This window comes from Triticum urartu, chromosome 5A (genome assembly GCF_056163025.1).
Source record: "Triticum urartu cultivar PI428250 chromosome 5A, HENAU_Tu73, whole genome shotgun sequence".
In the NCBI taxonomy this organism is placed as follows: Eukaryota; Viridiplantae; Streptophyta; class Magnoliopsida; order Poales; family Poaceae; genus Triticum; species Triticum urartu.
The window spans coordinates 679680677-679700347 of record NC_141877.1 but is presented as its reverse complement, the minus strand read 5'-3'; the positions used below and the strand labels follow the sequence as shown (position 1 = coordinate 679700347).

The 19671-nt window shown below is 41.8% G+C and overlaps 1 pseudogene; it reads right to left on the bottom strand.

Annotated features, from left to right (window-relative positions):
• Window positions 1-14689: 14689 nt before the first annotated feature.
• The window catches only part of LOC125506533 (tryptamine benzoyltransferase 1-like), a 28565-nt pseudogene continuing 23583 nt past the window's right edge, over window positions 14690-19671 (bottom strand).

The following is a 19671-nucleotide window of genomic DNA, read 5'->3' as shown; positions in this document are numbered from 1 at the left end:
CCAAGTCCTCGACGAGAAGCGTCGCAATACACCTGGTAATCCTTGCGTTGATTTGGAAGAATCAACACTAGAGCTGTAACCAAGCGTTTCTTCAACTCCTGAAAACTGACGTCACATTCCTCGGTCCATTTGAACTTAGTGTCCTTCTTCAACAACTCCGTCACGGGCTTTGCAATCTTTGAGAAATTCTCAATGAACCTCCGGATCTCTCCAACTGACGTGGGGGCTTCCTAATTTGTCACAGTGACAACCTTGGTAGGGTCTACGGCTATTCCTTCTCCGGATATAACATGTCCGAGGAATCCAACTTCCTTCAATCAAAACTCACACTTGCTGAACTTGGCATATAACTGGTGTTCTCTGAGCTTCCTAAGTACCAAACGCAAATGCTCCTTATGTTCCTCTTAATTCTTTGAGTAGAACAGAATATCATCAATGAACACCACGATGAACTTATCCAAAAACTCCATAAACACCTTGTTCATCATGTTCATGAAATAGGCAGGTGCATTACTCGGACCAAATGACATAACGGTATACTCATATAGCCCGTACCTTGTGGTAAAAGTTGTCTTAGGTATATCCTGCTCTCGAATCTTCAACTAGTGGTACCCTGATCGCAGATCGATCTTGGAAAACACCTTAGCTCCTTGCAGCTGGTCAAACAAATCATTGATCATCGGCAGTGGGTACTTATTCTTGATCATCACCTCATTCAATCCACGATAGTCAACAACCATCCTCAGTGATCCATCCTTCTTTACACTAGAAGTACTGGTGATCCCCAAGGTGACGAGCTTGGGCGAATATAACCTTTATCTAGTAACTCCTTAATCTGCTTCTTAATTTCCTCTAAATCCTTTGTGGGCATCATGTACGGTCTCTTAGAGATTGGCCATGTGCCTGGCAAAAGCTCAATCAAAAACTCAATGTCCCTATGTGGTGGCATGCCAGGCAACTCTTTTGGGAATACATCCGGGTAATCCTTCACCACTAGTACTTTCTCCTGTACAACTCCTGATAAGGAATTCACTTGAGTCCTATTCAGCACATGCCGGGATACATACTTGATCCTTCTTCCTTCTAGCACTAGTGCAGAACCGGGCAATAGCACCGGTTCGTAAGGCCCTTTAGTGCCGGTTCCATAACCGACACTAAAGTGTGGTCACTAAAGGCCCCCCCACTTTAGTACCAGTTCAGCATGAACCGGTGCTAAAGGGCAACCACGTGGCACGAGCCAGCTCCGGGGGCCGGGAGCCCTTTAGTACCGGTTGGTAACACCGACCGGTACTAAAATGTTTGGGGGGTTTTTGGTTTTATGATTTCTTTTTCATTTAATTTTGTGTTTTCCATTTTAATTCTTTTTCGTTTGCTGGTATTTTACGATACTACACATTGTACACGTTATGCATATATATATATATAAATAGAATTTCTAGTAGAACCAATCATATATATATATCATCAATGTCTCACAAACCACCATATTAATTCACACATACACACATGTATAGCTATATACAATTTCTCCTACATATGCATGTTGCCTTCGGAGCCAGTGGCATTAGCCTAATTGGTGCCTTCGGAGCACGATGACAATTCGAAGTGGTTCATGACCTGGTCGATGGGGGCGGTAGCGGGTAATAGTATTCTCCCTTCGGATTTATGACCTGGTCGAGCAAAAATCCCGCTATTTCCTCTTGAAGTTCTTCTACGCGCTCCATTTCTAGGAGCTTGTCCCGCACCTGTTTGAACTGTTAAGAAGGAGATCAATATGCATGTGTATTAGTTGTGTGACTAGATATCGATAATGGTGTAAAAATTGTGAATAGTGTTATGACAAGCGTGCCCATCCCTGTCTTTGAGATCTGCTCCTTTCGGACGCCATCATGCGAATGTTCTCGCAAACGCAGAATGCACACAGATTAGTCCCCTGCGCCTGCTTCAGGGCCTTTATTACGAGAATGGAATTTAATTTGATCAGATAATTAATAATTAATCAAGCATGATAATTAAAGAGATGGCAGCTAGCTAGCTAGCTAGTACTACTTAATTACTTACCTTGGGTCGAAACCATTTCAGCTGTCGTTTCCATTCGCCTTCCGTGACGCTGATGAACCTTGCCCAAGCCCTGCCCGCCGACAAAGAAAATGAATAAAGGGGTTATTAAATAGTTCATATCATGAAATGACGAACTAAATAGGCTGAGATATATAGTTAATAATGATTGAAATTACCTGTTGACTATCCCAAACAAGATGTTATAGTCACTATTTGCTTTGAGTAGTGAGTCCAGTATTTGAACTGTTCCGGCGTCAACTTTAATGATACACAAGATCCAGTGAAATCTGCATGCACACACGTTTGCATGTCTTAATTAAGCGGGCATATGTAAGCAAAAACATGTAGCTAGCTAGTAGGCAAAAACAGAGAATTTGTAGTACAAGAAAGTGTGACTCCCTGGAAGTTGTAAGGAAGTAGTATATCTTCATTGTATTTGAGGCGCTTCAAGAACTCTTGCATGCTGTCCTCTACCTGCTTTTCATGATGCTTCTTTATTGTCCATGTGTATTCATTAACGGTGTTTGGGTCAATGAACCCAATGCCATAGCGTCCACCTTTTCTCATTTCATACATCTTCATCCTGCATAATATCACAGAAAAGAATATAGTGAGGATAATTACAGGTAATGATTGATCAAAAGGATCACTACAGCTAGCTTGAGACTTAAATTACGGAAAGAAATCACTTACAGACAATAGCAACTGACGATAGATTTGTCGAGTGCGTCTTGATTGTATAACCGAAACAGTTCAGAATACTCAACGGTCACAGGTTTCTCATGGTAGTAATGATCCTTCTTGACTTGCACCATGAGGGACTCTCGATCGGATCTCTTGGTAATGTCCATGTACCATTGATGCAATTCATACATTCTCGTTGGGAGCTTCTTGACCTCTTCTGGCTTGACCAAAGGTTGGCCCCGGGCATATTTCCGTTTTATTTCCTCCTCTGTAAGCACAGGCATGTCCTCGATCTCGAGGAGTTGTCCAACAGTGATTTTGAGAATTTCAGCCTGCATTATATGCTCCTGGGTTATTACCACATCGCCCACCTCGGGAACGTAAACTGTTTGACCACAATAATATTGGGCGCGCGTACTGTCATGTGTTGTTGGCGGCACAACAAGCGGGGGGATCGATTGCGCCGCCTGTTCTCCCAGCTGGGCAACGGTTTTCCCGCATTTTTTGACAGCTGCTTGTTGTTTGCTCGAGCTCGAGCTCGCCTCCTTCTGTAGACGTTGTCGATGTAACTTCCTGATGTGGCGCTCATAGTCTGTGTCAACAGGCTTAGGAGCTGGTGGTTGAGCCATACGAATGAAGTGGTCAACTACTTCCACAGGCACTTTCTCCCTTGGCGGCGGTGGCGGTTTCGGTCCAAAATGGGCGTCGACTTCTGCCTGCACTATGGCATTGGTTTGCTCCTTGGTCCTGTCGTAAGCCCTCTCAGGAAGAGGAGTAGTGAGGTTTGGACCATATTTATATCGCTTGCCTCCGCCTGTACTTCCTGTATTATGACCTCGACTCGTACCGCTACGCACCATAGCTGCAGGGTGTCTCTTCTGCGATTGCTGAGGCGGCGGAGACGGCTGACGGGGCTGAGTTGGACGAGGAGGAGTGGCCTGAAGCTGTGCCGGACTTGGAGTGGCCTGAGGTTGTGCCGGACTTGGAGGAGGAGTGGACGTCTGACGCTGTGTCGAACTTGGAGGAGGAGTGGCCTGACACTTTGCCGGACATGGAGGAGGAGGAGTGGCCTCACGCGTTGGTGGACTTGGAGGAGCGGGAGTCTGCTGACTCGGTGGCGGACTTCGATGAGGAGTCGGGTGACGCGGTGTCGGTGGCCTTCGAAAGATGATGCAATCCTTTCTCCATAGGATGATACGATGTTTGGTATCTCCGAGTGTATGCTCCTCGTCGGTGAGTGCCCAGCCCGACTGTCCTCCCCACATGCCCCCTTAAAGCTCGTCATGACATTCCTATCCAGTCGTCGTTGAGGCATTTGCTGCTGCCATGCGTGCAGGCGCTGACCTGGGTGGTGCTGCTGGCGATTACGATCTGGTCGTGAGCCGGCTTATGGGGCAGGTCCCCAGCAGAGTCCACAGGAGCAGCGTCGGCAAGCACACCCAAGCCAGCACCTGCATGCAGGGGTGAAATAGAGGGAAAATTGCAGCGCCCTGCAAAAGTCCCTATACGGTAAATATGCTACTCCATCTACTGCTGTTCATTCATTAGTCATCCATTCCCAGTGTGCATCTTGACACGCTTTACCTCCAGCCTTACAATTTCTAGGCCGGGCTTAGGGAATTTGTGCATGAAATGGTCTCCTGCTAGCTTGATTTTTTGCCAGAGCTGTGAGCTGAGGGATGTTTCCATTTTTTTTGTGAAAATAGGTGCACTGAAACTTGAACATACTTCTAATTTTGCCTAACATTAGTGCCAAATAATATCTCTATAAATTATGAGCTTCAATTTGATGATTTGTGGGTCTAGTCTTTTCATGGGTGCATTTGGTGGGGCTGCCATTTTGTATGGGTCTTACTGTTTCAGTCAGATGTTGAATTTAAATATTCAATATGGAAATCAGAGCCTTTTCTTGAAAAAAAGGTGTGCATAAACATTTAAAGTTGCCTCAACAATATTTTTTGCCTAAATCTCATGCTAAATTGCGCATTGGCTGGTTGTCAAGTTGTCTAAACCTATTGAAGTAAGCATATTGATTGAAATTACAACACAATTTGCACCATCATACCTTTGTAGGCAATTTGTAGACATAGTCGCGCAACTTAATTAGAATAGTAAGTACATGTAACCATCATTTTTGTTGTGAATTTGTAGTGTTGTTTTCGCGTGGGTGTATTAGTACTAGCACATAAGCTACGTCGATACTCGGTACTGAATATTACAACAATGATAATCAAGGTGGTAAAACCTCTGGGTAGTGGGTGTGTTTTGTGATACAAACTGTTGCTGCCACATGGTGATTCTCTCTCTCTCTCTCTCTCTCTGTGTGTGTACTGTTTCTTGCCAGCCACTCGTCGATGGCCATGCCACCATATGGGTCCATGTCACTTCTACTATTGCCAAGCACACTAGTAGAAAAAGGGTCAAACGTGAAGCACATTAGTGCCGGTTTGCATTAGAGCCGGCACTAATGTGTACATTAGTGCCGGTTCGTGGTGGCGATCAATAGTACCGGTTCGTGGCGAACCTTTAGTACCGGTTCATGCCACGAACCGGTACTAAAGAGGCTGTGTCAGCCTGCGGTCAGGCTATGGCCCCACCATCACCATTTAGTGCCGGTTCGTACCACGAACCGGTACTAACGAGGTTACGGCAAGCTGTTTTTAGTCCCACCTCGCCAAGAGAGAGGCGGTATGAGCGGTTTATAAGCCTTGAGTGCACAGACAATGACGAAGAGTTGTAATGCTCACCTACATGTTGATTAGCTTCAAGCCTTGCGGAATAGCATAGATTGCATTGAGCTATTTGCAGTGGCTTAGTGCAATCTATACTATTCCGAAAGGCTTGAAGCAAATTAACCAGCATTGCACCTCTTTTTTGTTTTTAATAACTTATTTAAACTCTGGACTTCTTTTGTGTTCAGTATGCAGCATTTAAAGTGACGTCATCAATTTCCAACATGTTCTGACATCATTTGTTGTTTTTCGGTCATTTACCTAATTGTTTAGAGAGCTAAATGACCGTGAAATTGAAAATCACTACAAAATGAATCCTGAAAATGTTGAAACTTGGCATGGTATCATCATATCACCCGCATAGCATGCGCGAAAGAGTAGAGAGGGTCACGGCAAAAACTGGACGCACTTCGTGTACAAACTGGACAAACTATTTCCGAGTATCAGGGTTTCGGAGTCCGGAGTGGGTACTAATTAATGTGCATCCCACCAATCAGGAAGAATCACACGGATCATGTGTTTCTTTCTAGCTCTTGCGAGTCGTTGGATCAAGGGTGTGTTTCTTCCTAGCTCATGTGAGTCGTTCGATCGAAACTACCACAATCACTTTGTGAGACAGACGACCCTATATATAGCCCACCTCTCGCCTTCCCTGCATAAGTCTTTCAGTTCATCGACTACATACATCTACCAGTTCATCGACTGCATACATCTACCAGTTCATCGACTGAATACAAATCATTCAGATTCGCCATCATACGTCCAACCGTGCATTTGATATGCATATATATGCATCACGAGCCACGGTTGGGCTGTATGATGGCGATACCGATTGGTTTGTTCTAGATCCGACATAAAAGGTTTGATACAACTTCTTTTTTGTGACATAAGAGCTATCTCTCCTCCTACCTATTTTAGTTACACAACTACCTATTTGTGCCAAATTTTCACTTTTGCTGTTGCTCTTGCATCATAAGCATCCATGTTAACTGGACTTACAAGTAATGCAATTTAACCAAACTATCTTGTGATCTTCGCCAAGAGAGAGGCAGTATGAGCGGTTTATAAGCCGTGAGTGCACAGACAATGACGAAGAGTTGCAATGCTCATCTACATGTTGATTAGCTTCAAGCCTTGAAACGCGAAGAAATTTTATGTGCAAGCAAATTCTTTCATGCATTTACTGATTTTTTCAGCTAAATGACCCTGAAATTGAAAAGCATTTCAAATGAACTCAGAAAAGGATGAAAGTTGGCATGGTATCATAATTTCACCCACATAGCATGTGCAAAAAAGTAGAGAGGGTTACCGCAAAAACTGGATGCACTTCGCGTACAAAATGAACAATCTGTTTCGAAGTATCAGGGTTTCGGACGAAAACTCATCCGTTACAAAGGCATTTCATTTTTTAAATAACTTAAGCATTACCAAATTGAATATAATGATAAGACACACTAATATTAAACATAAGAAAAAAGAATCACTGAAAAATGTATTTTTAAAGTTAAGTTATTCACAAACTAGTGATTCACACAAATTTCAAATAATTCAAAATTTAAACTATTCAAATTTAAAAACTACCGGCACTAACTGAAAGTTTCTAAAAACTATCAAAAATATTCACAAAGAAACTCTAAATACAGCAAAAAACAACTAAAAATAAATAAAACAAAATAAATAAAGCAGAAAAGAAAAAACTAAATGAAAAATTTCACCCACATAGCATGTGCAAAAAAGTAGAGAGGGTTACCGTAAAAACTGGATGCACTTCGTGTACAAAATGGACAATTTGTTTTGAAGTATCAGGGTTTCGGACGAAAACTCATCCGTTACAAAGGCATTTCATTTTTTAAATAACTTAAGCATTACCAAATTGAATATAATGGTAAAACACACTAATATTAAACATAAGAAAAAAGAATCACTGAAAAATGTATTTTTAAAGTTAAGTTATTCACAAACTAGTGATTCACACAAATTTCAAATAATTCAAAATTTAAACTATTCAAATTTAAAAACTACCGGCACTAACTGAAAGTTTCTAAAAACTATCAAAAATATTCACAAAGAAACACTAAATACAGCAAAAAACAACTAAAAATAAATAAAACAAAATAAATAAAGCAGAAAAGAAAAAACTAAATGAAAAAAGCCCACCTACCGGGCCACAGCGGCCTGCATACGACTAGAAACCCAACCTATTGTTGGGCCAGGATGCAGGCCCGCAAGCCCAATAGGCCCCACAGGGCAGAGTAGCAGAGGTAGGCCCAGAAGGCCTGCTTTAGAGAGGAGCTCGAGACAGCAGCGGCGGCGGGGCTTATAAGCAGGTGTGTGCGCCCTTCGGCTAGCGAGGTGGGACTAAACTTCTGCGCCCCTCGCCTGGCAGCGCACACCCTTTAGTACCGGTTGGTGGCTCCAACCGGTACTAAAGGCCGCCCCTTTAGTACCGGTTGGTGGCTCCAACCGGTACTAAAAGCCTTCGTTTCCCGCCGCTTGGCCTGGCGAAAATAGGCCTTTAGTACCGGTTGGAGCCACGAACTGGTACTAAAGGCCCATCCTATATATATAGCACTTACGAAAATTTCAGTTTCATCCCCACTTCGTCTCCAACCTCCGCCGCGCGCCGCTCGATCCCGTCGTCGCCGCCCGTCGCCCGTACCGTCGTCCGTCGTCATCGTCGCTGTCCCCGCCGCCGCCCATCGTCGTCGTCGTCTCGCGCTGCCGCCCCGAACGCCGCCACCGTCCGTCGCCATCGCCGCGGCCGTACGTCACTCTCTCGCTCCCGCACACACACACACACACACACACACACACACCGGAGCCCCCGCCCCGTACGCCGGCGCCCCCGCTCGTACGTACGGGGCGGCGGCGTACGGGGCCGCACACACACACATATACCACACACACATGCATACACACACACATACACACATATGTACACACATATATGTATATATACACACACATGCATACACACACATACACACACACACACATTTTTTTTACTTATTTTCTGTTTTTTAGAAAAGTTAATTAGATGATCGAATGTTAGATTAATGTCGAATGTTAGATGAATTAGCTAGGTAGATAGAAAAATTGTCGAACTAGAGATTAGAACTAGTTGAATAATTAATATAACTAGTTTATTTTTAGTAAGAAAATTTAGGTATATGAGATTAGAACTAGTGGAATAATTAATATAACTAGTTTATTTTTAGTAAGAAAATTTAGGTATATGAGATTAGAACTAGTTGAATAATTAATATAACTAGTTTATTTTTAGTAAGAAAAGTTAGGTATATGAGATTTGATGATCTAATTAAAATATTATTTGTTAATGTGTTTTTCTGTTTATTTAATTTTTTATATATTTTGAGTTTATATAAATGTTAGATTAATGTCGAATGTTAGATGAATTAGATAGAAAAGTTAAATATATAGTAATGTCAATTGAATATATAGTTAGATATATTAATGTCAAATGTTAGATGAATATATATTTGGCTAGATATAGGTGTTTAATGTTTCACCTATATGAACATAGGAAATGTCATCTGACGACGAAAAAGATTTTATTATGTGCGAACACTGTGAAGACCAGCGCGGCCTGTGCGACCAAAATTTCCTTGTTGATGGTAGGCGCTTCAGCATCAAGCTGGATGAGACATTCGAAGTTGATATAGTAAGTCACTTTGTCAATTATTATTTGAATGCAAAACTTATGCTTCATTTGCTTCAACTTATAATTTTAAATTTTCACTATTCTACTAGCGCATCCTCTGCCATGCAAGAATTTTTGTCTTGGATAAGATAGGTTTTAGTGCTATAGATGATATGGAGGTAAAGATGGTTTACTTGAAGACGGAGCATGGGTATACTTTCAACGTCAAATTATATAATGGAGACACATACACCCATTTTGAATGCAAAACTTGGCAAGCACTATGCAAGGCTTATGCATTTGAGCCTGATATGGTTATCACCTTTGATATTCGTCCGGAAGATGATATTGAAGGTAATATAGACATCTGGGTCGATGTGCAAACGCCTCCAGTCCTACCATTTGGTGAGTTTTTCTCAACCATGCATGCATATGTTTATATCTTTCATACAGTTTATTCAAAAATAGTTGACAACTAATTTGTATTGTCAGCTTATTTCGGTTCAAGCAAACATGTCCGGCGCTTGGTAGACAGGACCTACTACTGCCCCGGGGCTCAACTAAACTGCGAGGAGATAAGTTATTATGTTTCATGGCTTGAGGATCTTAATACTGTCAAGACAAATTTTTTTCCTAAACTTAGAAATGTTAGTACTCAAAACGTGCGACCAATGGGGATCGTATTGAACTACGGTCACATCTATAATCAAAAGATGGTAAGATTTTAAATATTTGTCCTTAATTAGTGCATCTTTTTCATACATTATTTTTGAAGCTAAACTTTCATTGCTTAGTATATTAATTACTATATGATGTTGTTCAACAGGGACTTCCGATGACAGTTGTGCCTCAGTGGATCGAGACAAAAGGTCGCATGTCAATGGTTAGCTTACGACCAAGATTTCCTACATTGCACATGAGTGCATTCAGGATTTCTAAAAGCGAAGAATGCTTAATAGTGAAAGATTGAAGCAAAATTGTTAATGGTCGCAGAGAAGTACTAGGGGGCAGTAAGGAGAAGCGCAACCCAAGATTAGGAGAGAGATTCATCTGCATGCTCCAGTATGATGAATCAGGAGAGCTATACATGTTCTATGCTATTCTACCTGAGAGGGAGCAGCAGGATCAGTAGCTACTACTTCATGCTCTTAATTAGTACTTGTCTCATGGATCCGTGTCTTGAACTTCGATGTTGGTGATGATTATGTTGAACTTGATGATATCTCTTTGCTTCTGTTACAAAGTGAATGTTTCCTCTTTAAGCTAGCCAACGTTGATGATGATTACATAGCTAGCGGTAATGACTATGATGATTAAATAGTGGTAATTAGACGACTACGATGATTTTTAGCTAGCTAGAGTTTATTTATTTATTAATATGCGATGATGATGATGATGATGATGATGACTACAACTCATTATAACGTAAAACAATCCTAAATTAAATTGATAACACAAATTTAATTGAAAAATACAAAATAAAACAAAAACCCACAACCATTTAGTACCGGTTGGTTTTACCAACCGGTACTAAAGGGCTCCCGGCCCCCGGAGCTAGCTCGTGCCACGTGGTACCCCTTTAGCACCGGTTCGTGCTGAACCGGTACTAAAGGGGGGGGGGGGCTTTAGTGCCGAAATAATAGTGCCGGTTCCTAAACCGGCACTAAAGGGCCTTACGAACCGGTGCTATTGCCCGGTTCTGCACTAGTGGCATGGCATGGTCTTTTTTTTATTCTGTTTTTGATGGAGCTTGGTGTGTGTTGTTTTGTACTACTAGGCAACCTGTGTGAAGTGAGTAATCAGCAATATAGGTTAGATTCTTAGTGTTAACGTGAGATGAAAATGTCACATATATATATGGTCTACTTCTTGCATACAGTGAAGACCTAGTGGTTAAGAATCGGTTGATTTTGCCCTGCTGTTTATGTTCCTTTATCACCACAGTTCCTTCTCTATCCACCCGTATGTGAAGGATAAAAAACTTTCCTACACTAGAACTCTACTCGATGGGTTTTGAATATGCAGGTTTAAATCCTTTTTTCCAGTGTTCTCTGATTTATGGGAGGACGGCGGTGAGGACTGCACAGACAAGCAATGGCGAGTGGAAGAGGCACGAGGACCTATTCGCCAGATCTATAGTTTTTTTAGCTTGGCACTAGTGTGGTTTCCCCCTTTTTGACAAAACTTGCACGACATTTGATAAGTAGTTGCTTGTTTTTTCTTTTCAACTTGCCTAATGTTTGTTACTTAGGTGCCTGACATGGTTCATAATTTGTTTTTAGTGGTTTTGTTACTTAGGTGGCTTTGAGTTGTGCCAAAAGTTTCCCGACACTCTATAGGTAGTGGTCTCAATTAACACACAAACTTTTCCTCATGTGTTATTTTTCCTACACATTTTCATCATATGGTTCAAAACTTGCGAGTTCTTTTTGGTTAGTGTCCTGGAAGTTTCATACGAACCACCCTGAATATGCATTTTATGGTGATGTTTTTTTTCCTTTTTTAGCGGGAGAAATGGTGGGGGCGAGCAAAAAAACACAATTGGGAAGAACAATTTACGGCCTCTCCTGACCATGATTCATGTCATTCTATTGAAGAGCAACAAACAGAGGGGGAATACGGCAAGCTGCGGGTAAGCTCCCCCCTCCCCCTTATATAAGCATTTTCCGAAACCTCACACACATATATCAAAGCTCACAAACACAACACACAGCTAATCACTTGGAATAAAAAAACAAGGGTTAGGAAAGTTCACACTACTAAACCAAGCAATTGACACACAGAACAAGCAAGTTAAACACAAATGGTAGGTCACATACAAATGTTAGGCCCAGACCTAGGGGGAGGGGGCAGGGGGTTGTGTCTCAGGAAAATCACACATGTAAAACATGCAAGTCACATTCAAATGTCAAGAAAGTAACATACTCAACACAAGCAAGTCAAATTCAAATGTCAAGCGAGTCACATACTCAACACTAGCTGCAAGTAAGCTCTTTTTATTTCCCCCTTTTCAAATGACCACATGGTTTGTTTGACATTCGAGTAGGACTTGCTTGACATTTGAATGTGACTTGCTAGTGTTAAGTATGTGACTTGCCTGTTGTTTTTAGATCAACCCTGTGACTTTTCATGTTTCTGAATGTGTGATTTACATCACACACACCATCCTGTTCCGGAGCTTAGTTCCTTACTATCTAGGAGAATCAAGTGTTCTTGATTATCCGATTTTGCATTTGGACTTGCCTAAAGAAACTTCAGTACTTGCCTACAATTGTTTTTTAGTGATTACAGTAAAATTGAATACTATAAAGAGCACAGTAGGTTAGTTAATGACAACATATCACAAATTGCATAATAAAAGTACTGGATTTGCTTAAGCAAGCCGATAGAAGTTGCTGCCCTTTTTTAGGCCCAACCCTTTTTGTACAACAGCAAACTAAAAATGGTAGGCTTTTGTGATTTTGCTTTCTCCCACCCATTTTAATTTCGCTTAAAAGCGGCTCAATGGTTGCTCAGACTTTTGCCCCCTTCACATCAAGTTCTAGCACGCGCGAGCACACATGAGTTGCTTACTGGCAACACTGATTTTGCTTAAATAAACCTTATAAGATGCTGCTCTTTTTTATTTTCTCAACACACTTCTAGTATAAAAAGGAACCTAAGAAAAACATTAAGGGGTTTGTCTGGATGTACAACAGTCAATAGTTGGACAAAAGAAAACAGAAAAAAATTTCATGTACTGACAGGACTTGCTTAGTGTCAATATTTGATTTGCTTAAAAAGCTGTTATAGTTGCTCACACTTTTCCCCTTACATATCAAGTTCTATCACGCTCGAACACACACAAGTTGCTTACTGCCAACACTGATTTTTCTTAAATAGAACCTATAACTTGGCTGCCCTATTTTTGTTTTCTAAACACATTCCTAGTACAAAAAGCAGCCTAAGAAAAGCATCAAGGGGTTTATTTGGATGTACAACAGCCAGTTGTTGGAGAAAGGGAAACGAAATAGTTTTATGTACTGCCAGGACTTGCTTTTTGTCAATACTTGATTTGCTTAAGAAACTGCTATAGCTGCTTAGTAATTTGCAGGGGAGGAGGGGGTGGAGACAGTATGTGCATGCGGTACCTGCATGGGCGAACTGATGTGATTCTTTTGTTATTTTTTCATGTTGTTCTTTTGCAGTGCACAACAATGGCCGTCAGTTGCAAGGGTGTAGCTCTCATCTCATTAGGAATGAGATATGGGAGGAAAAAGATGGGCGCGGGGGGGGGGGGGGGTGGCTGGTGAAAGAAGGAAGGTGTGTGTTTCGTGAGGAAGAGGGCAACATGGAGCGTGGGTAGAGCTTTCTGTTTTTTGCCCTGTTCAAGAATTCATCCGATTAACCAGTTAACTTGCCGATTAATCCCTACTCATAGGGTCACCGAGTAGCCGATAAACTAATAAATCATCCGATTAATTGATTAAATGGCCGATTAACTTGCCGATTAGCCTATTAATCCCCTACTCGCCAGCCAACCGAGCAGTTACCAGTTAACGATTTCCTCAACAATGGTTTTTTGCGTGCGGGGGGAGGGGGAGCTCACGTGTTTCCCCCCTTGCGCAGGATCGGGGGAGGGGACCAGGAGAGTTTCCTTTTGTTTTGGGGGGGGTGGGGGGGAAGAAGGGTGGACATGTTTTTTCCTAAAAAGGAAAGTGTGCCACGGGACGCTAGGGAGCACACACTTGCTCCCTACTCGCGTCCAAAAATATATATTCTAGGGCCATATAGTGCCCGCCATTTGAGAACGTTTCATATTTTAGCACATCCGGCTGGAATAAGAACTAAAACTCCAAACCCCCCGAGCTAAATGAGCAACTTGTGATTGCGCTCAAATCGACTCGGTGACTAACTAGTCGAGCCAAAATTTAATTTAAAATTGTTTACAAAACTAGTTAAACAAACCGATGTAACAAGTCTCGTTTAACACATTAAGTTTGTTCAAAATCAGCCATCTCACAATCTGGCCCAAGCGCCTACTCGAACATCCAAGGAAGGTCGCCCTTTATGGCTGACGCGCTGCTGGTTCTATGTGAATTTTGAGTTTGCTAACCACATGTCCCTTGCTACTGGTTCTAGGGAGTAGCGTCAGCAACACTGTTCATTCCCCTCTCCGCCTCTGCCTCATGTCTCTCAGTAGGCGAGACATTTTCCTGTGATATGTGCAAATTACAACTGCGTGTGTACATTATAGTACATGCTTAATATGTACTGTATATATTACATGCTCTAGAAATCTTTTTTGCATCCCAATAATTTGTTGTCCATATGTATAATGAGCCGGCTCGCGAGGTCCACGAAATCTAGTCAAGCTTTGATTTCAGCTTGTTGCATTAACGAGCCGAGCCATACTAGCTCATTATCTAACCGATCCGGTTATCCTATGATCTGCTTTGTAAGAGGCATTTTAAACCATTTTGTATCGTTCCACGGTGTAATTTGGTCCGTACTTTATTTATAAAGCGAGGCGAGATTCCTGTTTCGAGAGAACATGCCTGGGCTAGGTCAATCAATTCAAGGAGTAGCAGATATGCTTAAACCCGGTTAGGTGTTCGTCTGTGACGGCCATGAAGATGTCGACGCCACCTTTCGCCTTGTGTGACGGCACAAATAACATGAGCCCCTCGACGGGCAAGTCCGGCGGCAGCAGAGCAGCAGGCGCCCCCGTGCCAAAGTCAAGTTGATGGAAGTTGAACCCCAGCCAGCTGTCCACCTCTGTGTCCGGGCAGAACATCGAGCTGGGAGGGGCCGCCGTGGCAATAAGCTCCACACCATTCACGTCAGTCATTCCGTCAAAGTCCACGAAGGACTGCACGTACTCCCCGTCGATGCGTGCTACGGCCTCGCGGATGGTGTCAACCACGCTGCCGTAGCTCGAGCTTAAGAGATCCTGGACCTGAAGCCTCGGGAACGCCCACAAAACCATGTTCCCGAAGAAGTTCATCGGCACGGGAGGGTCGGCCCTGCCCCTGCAGTTCACGGCCACCCTCACCTTGGTGAACTCCTCCGGTTTGAGGCCCCGCGCCGCGGTTATCTTCTTCCAGACGTGCGCAAGCGGGCACTGGAAGGTGCTGCAGCGGGCGCCCACACGAGCTTTGAGATCGGCGAGGAACTCCGCCGTGAAGTGCACCGTGATGTTTTTTATCCTGTCCATGGGAACGACGGTGTATGTTGCGGCGCCGTCCCCATGCGTGAACTCCAGTGACCATGGTCGAACACCGGCATCGGCGTGCTCCTCGGCACGACGGTTTTCGTGCGGTCGAGGAATGCGCAAAGTCATTTTTACCGGAGCCGGGAGCTACCGGTGGTCTTGCAACCAATGGTGTACTGACATATGTAAAGTTATGGGACCATATGCATGTATATATGAAAGTATTTGGTGGATAGCACCTCTTGTATTTCTGATTTTAGTCAATTCAATGTCAGGAGAGTGCAGTACCTTTTTACAGAGATAGTACACATGCATGCATGCAGCATCTCTCTTCAACATATCCGTACATTTTCCCTTTGTTTAAAATTTTAGGTGCACAATATCTTCAACAGTAATGATCTATCACTGAAATTTTTTATATATTCAAATTCCTGAACGCATGATCTTTAGAACACGACCAATCTTGAATATATTTAAACTAATTTAATTTTTGGTATTTCAATCATATCAAATTTTCAATTTCATTCATTTCAAATTTACTTATTCGAAATAATTGTAATCAGTATTGAAATGATTGAAACCGTTTTCTGAAGAAAAACAATCATGCATATGAAACACATTTCAAAGTGAACATGTTATTTCAGAGATGCGACACTAGTGATTTTGTTTTTGAAATGACTAAAATCAGGTTTCTGAAATGAGTGAAATACGTCTTTTTTAATTCAGTGAAACCATTGTTTTGAAATAAGTGAAATTGTATTTTTATAAATGAGCGAAATCTGTTTCATGAAGCAAGTGAAATTGTTTTTTCAATTCATAACTTTTTGAATTGTGTGAAATAGGTTTTGGAAATACGTTTCAAGATATTTCATCAATACGAAGTGAAATTAGTATTAGAGATTTTCTTTGTAAAGAGTGAATCACTTTTCCAAATCGGTGAAATGTGTTTTTTCAAACTAGTGAAATACTGATTTTGGAATGAGTGGAATTATATTCTTTGACATGAGTGAAACAGTAAAAGTACTTTTTGAGATATATTTTATAATGAGTAAAAATTGTTCTCCAATTCAGTGAAATGGTTTTCTTCAAATATTCTTTGAAATGAGTGGAATTATATTCTTTGAGATATACTCCCTCCGTTCGGAATTACTTGTCTCGGATATGGATGTATCTAGAACTAAAATACATCTAGATACATCCATTTCTGCGACAAGTAATTCCGAACGGAGGGAGTATTTTGTAATCGGTTTTCTGAAACAAGTGAAATATAGTTTTTCAATTGAGCTAGTGTAATGTGTTTTCCGAAATGAAAGTGCAATAAATCTTTTTGGTGTGAAACGGCTTTTTTCAATGTTCGAAACTGATTTTTCTGCTGAGTGAAATGCGTTTTTATTTCTTTTTGTAAATAAGAAGTGGAATTAGTTTTTGAGACATAGTTTGTAATGAGTGAAATTAGTTTTTCAAATCGGTGCAATGTGTTTTTTCAAATTTGTGAAATAGTTATTTTGAAACGGCTGAAATTATATTCTTTGAAATGAGGGAAACAGTTTGGAAATATTACTTATTCAAAAATATTCAAATTAGTTTTTTGAGATTAGTTCAAAAAATGAAATATTTTTTATGAAATACCGAAACATTCTTATGTTTTATGAAAGTTATTTGAAAGATAATTGAAATATGTAAATTAAAAAGTAGTTCAAATATATCCAAGATTGATCTTGTTTTGAAGGCCTTGTCACCAAATATTCAAATATTTAAAAAGTTTCAAAAATGAACATTCGGTTCAAAACATATCAAGTATTGAAAAATATGAGGATGAAAATTAATGCATGTGAGATGTATGGGAACAGGGACTGCATGCATACGTCGTTCGTCTCCATTCTAACTCTCTCTCCTCTATAAAAAGGCTGAAAAGAGATGCAGTGTCAGTCTTGTCAGTTGTATTCAACTAGTATAGTAGAGAGAATCAATTTACAAGTTTATACGAAGTCAACAACACGCATCTTGAGAAAGCTGATGGATGGTGTATAGCTCACCGGTACATCCCGCCACCGGTAAATTTACTTATTCGTCGAGGAATTGGGTTGGCATGGGTGAAGTCCTTACTCTCGCGGACCGCTGCCGCCCACGCGGTGAAGAACATGCTCATGGAGTAACCGTCGGCGGTATGGTGGTGGGAGCATATCCCGACCACGAGACCACCGCACTTGTACCTGTTCAGCTGGATCTGCAGCAGCGCCACCCCAATCTTCTCCTGTACGTATACTCTTGTATAAACAGTTTGGCACATGCATGTCATTGAATTCATGCTTCAATCAATTCATTCAAAAATATGAACTGATGGAGAGACGAATAATATATTTCAACACATGTGACGTGAGTCATGAAAGAAAGTAATGCCTCCATCGATAGATCAGTGCCTCTGGTTGGTATTGTAGGGTAGAGGTGGTCGGCTCTGGTGACCATGCGGCCTTGGACGAGCACGTCCGCCAGGTCAACTTGTTCCGCCAGGTCGAGGTGGCCCATTAGTCCCGGTTCAGTCCAAAATCGGGACCCATGGGGCCATCTGTCCAGGTTCGTGAGGCCAAGGGCCTGCCGGGCCTCGTGGGGGCATTGGTCCTGATTCGTCGTGCCCCTTTGGTCTCGATTGGTGGGATGAGCCGGGATCAATGGGCCTCGCTCCTGGCCCACCATCATTGGTCCAGGTTGTTGGCTTGAACCGGAACCACAGGCTTACCTTTAGTCCCGGTTCATGCCACGAACCGGGACCAATGAGGTGGCTATATATACCCCCCTCCCCCCCCCCCCCCCCCCGCCGGCGAGCAGAGCACTCCACACTGCTCTGTTTTTTTTGGCCGCCGAGGGGAGAGCTTTGTGGTGCTCTAGCTCACCTCCTATGCACATGAGGTGTTCGATGAAATGCCCGAGCCACACTAGTTAAGCTTTCTCCTCTCGAAGCTCGACCTCAAAACTCCATTTTCCTCGAGATTTGTCTAGGTTTAGCGGCCCGCCACGTCCCACTCCCGTCTTCACCGCCTTGGATCGTCCGCACCGATCTCGTCGCCGGCACCACCGTGGTGAGCCTCTTGTTCTTATCTTCTTTCTGAAAGAAAAAATTCTTACTTTAGCTAGATAGATACTTGTCTAATTTTCTTACTTTTATTATTGCTTGTTATTATATAGTGCGATGGTTTTGGTATCCGCCCCTGTCGGCCCTCGTCCTGGCTATGATTCGGATGTGGTATATATTATCTTTTTATAACTATTTGGTTTATTTATTGTTTATGATAATTATGCCGACCAACGTGACATAGATTTTATTTATCTAGGAGGTAGTTGAACCGGAAATTCCAACCGACCCTATTGTCGAGAGGTTAAATTTAGTTGAAGAAGAAAACAATTACTTGAAGGAAAAAAAATTGAGGAGGCGAAGATGATATAGGAGTTGCATGTTGCGGATGTCGTCGATGATCACAAGATCAAGATGGATGCAGTGCGGTTGAAGATGAGAAAGATTAGAAAATATGCCATTCATACCGAGGCTTGGTATCATTATGCCGTTGGATCAATTGTTACCTTGGTTGCGATTATGATCGCATTTGTTTTCGCATTGAAATGTTTTACATAGTTTCAATGTATAGTTTAATTAACTAGATGCTCTGGAGAGCTATATGTTGTTAGATGAGAACTATGTATGTACTTTGGTTTTAATGTGATGATGAACTTCTATTAATTTGGTCACTTAATTATCTATTCATGATGTTCTGTAATGGTTTTTGACACACTTAATTATATATAATGCACGTAGATGAACCGGCAATGGATGTACGGTGACAGACATGAAGGAAATATGCCCTAAAGGCAATAATAAAGTTATTATTTATTTCCTTATATCATGATAAATGTTTATTATTCATGCTAGAATTGTATTAACCGGAAATATAATACTTGTGTGAATATATAGACAAACTAAACGTCACTAGTATGCCTCTACTTGACTAGCTCGTTAATCGAAGATGGTTATGTTTCCTAACCATAGACATATGTTGTCATTTGATTAACGGGATCACATCTTTAGGAGAATGATGTGATTGACATGACCCATTCCATTAGCTTAGCACCCGATCGTTTAGTATGTTGCTATTACTTTCTTCATGACTTATACATGTTCCTGTGACTATGAGATTATGCAACTCCTGTTTGCCGGAGGAACACTTTGTGTGCTACCAAACGTCACAACGTAACTGGGTGATTATAAAGGTGCTCTACAGGTGTCTCCAAAGGTACATGTTGGGTTGGCGTATTTCGAGATTAGGATTTGTCACTCCGATTGTCGGAGA